The sequence below is a fragment of the Cheilinus undulatus genome, linkage group 22 (assembly GCF_018320785.1).
Source record: "Cheilinus undulatus linkage group 22, ASM1832078v1, whole genome shotgun sequence".
NCBI classification, from domain to species: domain Eukaryota; kingdom Metazoa; phylum Chordata; class Actinopteri; order Labriformes; family Labridae; genus Cheilinus; species Cheilinus undulatus.
This window is the reverse complement of record NC_054886.1, coordinates 12699263-12706167: the sequence shown is the minus strand read 5'-3', so window position 1 is coordinate 12706167 and position 6905 is coordinate 12699263.

The window sequence follows — 6905 nt, the reverse complement described above, 5'->3', positions numbered from 1 at the left end:
AGAGTTTGAGACTCACCAGACCAGGCAATGTTTTTTCAATCATCTATTGTTCAATTTTTGTGAGCCCATGTGAAGGCTTGCCTCAGTTTCCTGTTCTTAGCTGACAGGAGTGTCACCTGGCGTGGTCTTCGACTTAAAGGTTTGACATGTTCAGAGATAATCTTCTACCATCAGCAAGGCATTTTGGCAACCGCTCAATAGTTATTTTCTGTTTTTTTCTTTCCATCCTGCTTGAAAAATTTAGTAGATCAGCAGTTAGTAAAAATCTTTTTCTGTCACCAACAGCCATGGCATGATGAAAATTACTTCAATCCCCTTTTCTCTCCATTCTGATGCTCAGTTTTCAGCACATTACCTTTACCATGTTTACATGCTGAAATGCAATGGTTGCTGCCAGGGTGATGGCTGATTTACCCTTTTACTGATTTTGTTAATCAATCATGGTCAAAGGGAAAATAGATTTCTACAAAGTAATAAAATTACATAGAATATGCTATGTTAAATAAATGACTGCATAAATATTCACCCTCTTTAAAGTGACTGACCTAATTCAACAGAGGTCCAGGCAGTTGGTGCTAGTAGCCACTCTATTAGTGACATGGGGATCACTAGAGTGCAGTGAATGTGTCTCAAGTGACTGAAGTATAAAGACACCTGTGTCTGAAAGGTCTAGTCACTGGTTAATCAGTATTCCTGGCTACCATTACACCATGAAGACAAAAGAACACTCCAAGCAATTCAAATAAAAGGTTATTAAAAAGTGTGAGTCAGTGGATGGATACAAAAATTTCCAAGGCACTGAACATCCCCTGGAGTTCAGTTTAATCCATCATAAAAAATGAAAGCAGTATAACGTATAATATGACACAACAATGATCTCAGCCCTCCGAGGTTAATAGAAATGTCACCTAGCCACTAAAGTTAACATAGCTGAGGGCTGCAAAAAAGATAACAGTGTCTGACTGAAAGATGGACACTTGTTTTTGTCTGATGCTAATCTCTCCTGTGCTCTGCAGGACGTGGGTGCTGAAGAAGGGCTGCAGAATGGTTTGAAGGACAAGATTAAACAGAAGAAACACAGGTATGCTATGCTGTTATACAACAGTTGCACACTGTGTGAAAAGAACACAACACAGTTGTCACAAAAGGAACCACAGACAGTGTTATTGTGGTTAATAGCTCATTGTGTGACTCAGAAACACCAGTAGTTTTTGCTCATGTGCTGCCATCTGTGTGACTTTGTGTTGTGCTGTGAAAAAGCATTTCAAAGTAAAGTTATTACAAATGTTGTAATTGTAGCTGTAACCACTGATTAAACACAACAGAAACACAATAACTTCACCTACTTTGTGCTTGACAGTAACTTTATTGTAGATAATTATCAAATGCATTGTTTTTTGGGCTTCTACAACATACAGTGCCTATAAAAACTATTCACCCTCTTTGATGTTTTCCCCCCTTTTATTTTATTTATAGATCAATCATGGTCAATATCACTTGGCTTTTTTGACCAAAAACCCTTCTTTATTGTCAAAGTGAAAACAGATTTCAACTAAATAAAATTATCCAATGTAAAATACATGACTGCATGAATATTCATCCCATTTAAAGAGACTGACCTGGTGAATCACCAGTGAATGTGTCTCAAGTAGTTGTAGTATAAAGACACTAGGGATGTTCTTTGGCGTCTGTTTCCCCAGTCAGCTGAACGCCAAGTTAAATTCTGTTTAACCGACTGGTCTAAAGAGAAGAAAATACTAAGAAAACAGTCAAATTCATCACAGGTAAGTGGGTATGATGTGAGCCTGATATACTGTGTAGAGCGTAGCTAACATAAGCAGCTAGCGCTGCCAGTCTTTGTTCCTCTTTGCAGATTAATATCGTGCTTTGATATGTGGCATCTTTTCACTTTGGTTGAATAGTTATACACAATTTAAACCCTCAAAAGCCTACATGTCATTTTGTTTCCATTTTTTACTTAAAAAACTGTCATACCACACTGTTTCTGCTACACGCTAACTGCTAAGCTTCTCTTATTTACATCCGGTGAAGTGCCAGGGGAAAGCTCAGACAAGAAGGCAGCAGTCATCAACTGAGGCTATGGCGGCTTCTAGTGGTGGGAAGTGCATTGCAGTTTAAAAGAGCATCGTAGAACAGGATTTCAAGCCCGTGTTTTTAAAGAATAAAGGTAATTTGTTTTATATTTTTAGAAATCTTGTGCCAGCTAATTTGATAGACAAATTTCACCGTTTAACCCTGCACATCCCTTTAAGACATCTGTGTCTGCAAGGCTCAGTCACTGGTTAATTAGTAGTCTTGGCTACCATTAAACCATGAAGACAAATAACCCTCCAAGCACCTTAGAGAAAATGTTATTGAAAAGTAAGAGTCCAAAAAATGTACAAGGAACCAAACATCCCCTGGAGTTCAGTTAAATCCATCATCAAAAATGGGCTAAAATGGAGCTTTTTGGCCATCAGAGAAGTCATTATGTTTTGCGGACACCAAACACTGCACATCATCTCAAATGCATCCCCCCACTGTGAAACACAGTGGTGGCAGCATCATGCTGTGGGGATGCTTCTCTGCAGCCAGCCTTGGAAGGCTTATGAAGGTAGAGGGTATGATGAACACAGCAAAATATGGGCAGATCCTGAAGGACAATCCTATTCTTGATATTCTTAATATCTTAATCTCAATGTTGACTTTATTTTCAGCGTATAAAACTGAAATACAATAATAGAATGACAGTAAATATACAGCGCTAAAACCAAAAGATAAACAAGAAACAAAACAGTCCATTGCACGTATGAGCCAAATGCCTAGATTTCATCATTTCTACGAACACATGTACATCCACTAAACTGCTGGTAAGCTGTATGAGCTTACTCTGTGTTTGTATGAGGAAGTTTGATGAAGGTTGGAGATATGAAAAGAGGAATGGCAGGTGCAGATTTATGGGTCGCTGTGTACAGTTCTGTGACAGCAGAGAACATGATAGGAGAGGCAGACAAGTGTCCCGTACAAGTGTGTTAAAGTGTCACCCAAATCAGGTCCTGTAATCACCGCTAACTCACGTTGCATAACTATTTCTGTCAATCTTCAGCTGGTGTTTGTTTTGGTTGTGAGAATGACTTCGCCTTTTTCATGGAAAATTGCAGCAAAAGAGACAAACTTGTTTTCTGCCTACGTCAAAAATAAAAACTGGAGTGCCAGTAAGTAGGTGAGTTGCAGAACTTTAACATAAGGGTCGCGATCATGAGATTAGATTGTCAGAAATATGACATAACCAGTGTTAGGTAGCATTAAAACTATGCTAGAGACAATGAATGAAAGGATAAATCCCACATTGTGTAAGTAAGAGAGAAGATTTAATCATGTAAATCCAAGTCTTTATCCTTGGTCCCACCTTCCTGGACAAGTACAATAGGCCTGTGGTTTCAGAGAAGGAAATGGCTCAGTTACTCAAAAGAAAAGCCATCAATGGGGGTTCTAGTCCAGTTTTCCTGTTATTCCCCTTTATTCAAAGGAACCACATCTGAGGACATTGTGTAATAAAAGAGAAAGAAAAGATCCGGGAAGCTGCTGTAAGGAATCATAGGACATTCTAAGTAAACTATGAACCAACAGTCTTAGCAATAATTCACATTTCCACTTAAATATCTCCTCAATATGTCAAACACATCCTATATTTGCAGCAGCATCAGCTTTGATGCCTCATTACAGTGAAGCTTTAAGGGAGGCGGCTTCCTCAGGATGTTGCTGCTCTGTGTTTAGGCTCTTAGATACGCTTCACACACTAGTGGAAATACAGGAATCTGAAGTAAAGCCTTTTGTTTATTTAGTTTTTGTGTTCTGAAACAAAAGAGGTTGTTGGCTATGTAAACAGCCAAGAGAAATAGGTGATTCAGAATGTTACATTCTTCTGTAAAAGTAGGCCTTTGATTGGAAAAGAGGGCAGTTTTTGGACCTAAGCACAGATAAAAAAATTAAAAAAAAACCTTTCTGTTAGCAAGGTGAATTGTTCCACTAATAACTCAGATTGATCTAAGGTAAAATTCTTTACAATTTGTTCTTGAGAACACAGTTCTGCAGAAATGACTCTGAATGCTTACACACTGAACACACAGAGATTTTACTGCACTGGACAAGGCTTCCTGGGGCCCAGACAAAGAGGGGGCCTTTTGAGCTCGGCAAAATCACGGTCCATTGTAAAGTTTAGCTGAGATAACCATATCTTATATCTAACCTGAATAATAACCACTCTTATAAAAGCAACAAAATTAATGTTATATAGCTCTTAAAAAAAAAAAATCTTTTCTTTACCTTTCTTGGTAATGTGAACAACATGGATGGGCACTTTAACTAAACCACCTGAAAAGTACTGTTAGACTTGAAGGATTTTTGATGGAAAAATAATTAAATAATTGCAAAAATGGGTTAAAGTGATATAAATGGATAAGCAGTGGCAGGAAATTGGCAGGAAAAATTGTGCTAAGGGGTAAAGGGGCAAAAGGTAACAAAAAAAGGGTTAAAGCGGAAAAATGTTGTTAAAAATGGTTGGATAGACTAGATAAAAGGTAATAAAAGAGTGTTTAAAAGGGGCAAAAAATGGCAAAAATGGGTTAAGAGTGGCAAAAAATGCTGGTTAAGGTGGTGAAAATGTGTTAAAAATGGGGGAAATAGGTTGAAAAGGCAAAAGGTCAAAAAAAAATTTAAAGCAGAAAAAAAGGGCTATATAAAGCAATAAAAGGGATGGTTATAATGCTGCAAAAATAGCTGGATTAGGTAGTGAAAAGTGTTAAAAAGTTGGAAAAATTAGTGAAAAATGGCAAAAATGTTGCAAAGGGGATTGTACAAAGATATGAAAAGGGATTAAAAGCCAGCAAAAAAATGGCCCAAACATGACTAAAATTGGATGAAAGGGGCAAGAAGTGGCAAAAAATTAAAGGTCACATATTTTACCCCTTTAAGACAAGTTTATATTGGTCTCAGAGGTCCCCAATACACAGCTGGCTAAAAAAGCACTCCGGTATTGGATTTTGGCATTTCTAAAGTTGCAAAAAGGCCAGATAAAGCAGTGAAAGGGGGTTAAAAAGTGGAAAAAATTGCTTTAGACTTGCAAAAAGTACCAAAAATGTGTTAAAAATGGCATTAGTATTACTAAAATTGCTAGTTAAAGTAATAAAAAATGGTAAAAATGTGGAAATAATGGGCAAAAAGTACCAAAAATGGGTTAAAAGTGGCAAAAATATTGCAAAAATGGTCTGATAAAGTCATGAAAAGGGGGTTGGGAAGTGGCAAAAAATTTTCAGGGGCCCAGCCAATTCTGCGGGCAGGCCTGGTGCTGCATCTGAAAAATCTGAATAATCAGGCATGTTAGCATGCCTGATAGATGATCTATCTACAGTGAACTGAGTGCTGTGGCAGGTTTGTTCATTTCTTCGTTTGCTGGCAACATAACTCAAAAAGTTGTGGATGGATTTTGATGAAATTTTCAGGAAATATCAGAAATGGCTTCCTCAAGAAAGAACTGATTAGATTTTGGGAGTGATACGGATCACTATCTGGATTCAGGATTTTTTTTAAGGATTCTGTACTACTGGAAGATAGGGCTAATGGTGGAGGTCTGCGCTGTTACCACTTTACACCAGGAGATGGCGGACATGAGTAACTTCAATCCCAGCAGCCTTTGTGGGTGTGTTTCTATTCAAAGTTTTGGAGTTTATAGAGTTTGGAAGACACACGCCCGGTCGAGGAGACGAGTCGGAGCGTAACAGAGAGAAAGACAGGGAAATGTAGCGAGAATACTCACAATGCTGGGAGGAATAGAGGAATATTCAACCTCTGCCATGACTTCCAGTTGTCCAGTGAGACCATGGGTGAGACTGTCAGTGCATCTGTTGTGAAGATAATGTGTTGCATCACCTAGTTTCCACCGCACTGAGGAGGGAGTAATTGGTGACTTCTGTGGTGGGGGGGCACATGGGGACAGATCCAGGAATTTTCTTAAGGATTTTCCACTATATGGAGATATGGCCAATGGTGAAGGTCTATGCTCTCTGAGTGTTTTTCTAGTAACTAATTTTAAGCAGATATTCTTAGAAAAATGTACACTATAAAATCATTTTTAAAGTTGTTTTTTGGAAGGCATCTGACAACCCTTCTCAGTGTCTCGCAACCCCCACATTGAGAACCACGGCTCTTAGGTGCTCTCTCCAGGCTCATTTAAGCTCTGAAAAATAGGATCTGTGTGTTTTGAACCTTACAACCATCAATGCCCTCATACTGACATGTGTCTATTACGTCAGAGTGGACATTGAAAAACTAATCCACAAGAGGCTGTTGTCTCTCAGTGATCTCTCACTGCATACAGCAGGTGCCACTTATTCCATTCTTGCCGCTGCCCCTCAGACATCCTGAGTCTGCCCCTGGTTTCAACTATCCTATTGTCCCGCAAGTTTTAGAACCAGCCATCCTTGGCCTATACCAGTACTTTACTTATATTGACTCCTCTCATTGCCTGAGGATTGCCTTGGTCTTTTACTCCATATTTACTGTATGTCATAAGAGAAACAAACAAGCTTGGACATATTTTCAACAAAGAAGTGCTGATCTGTGTGCTTACCTGTGCTGCTTTGTAAATATGCTCATCAGATGAGTATTTGCATAGCAGCCCTCAGGCTTTTAAACACTTCAGATGTAATGTATGTTTGCAGTGGCAACACATTTACATGTAAATCTGTGTTGTGTGTAAACTTCATCTCACCTGCCCTGACGGCTAACAGAACCGGAAATGTTTTGCAATTCACATACCTGGGATGGAAAAGGGAAGTTGTGGGGTCACAGAAGGTGTTATCAGTGGGATAGAAATATAAGGTGTATAAATGACACTTCTTTTGTTT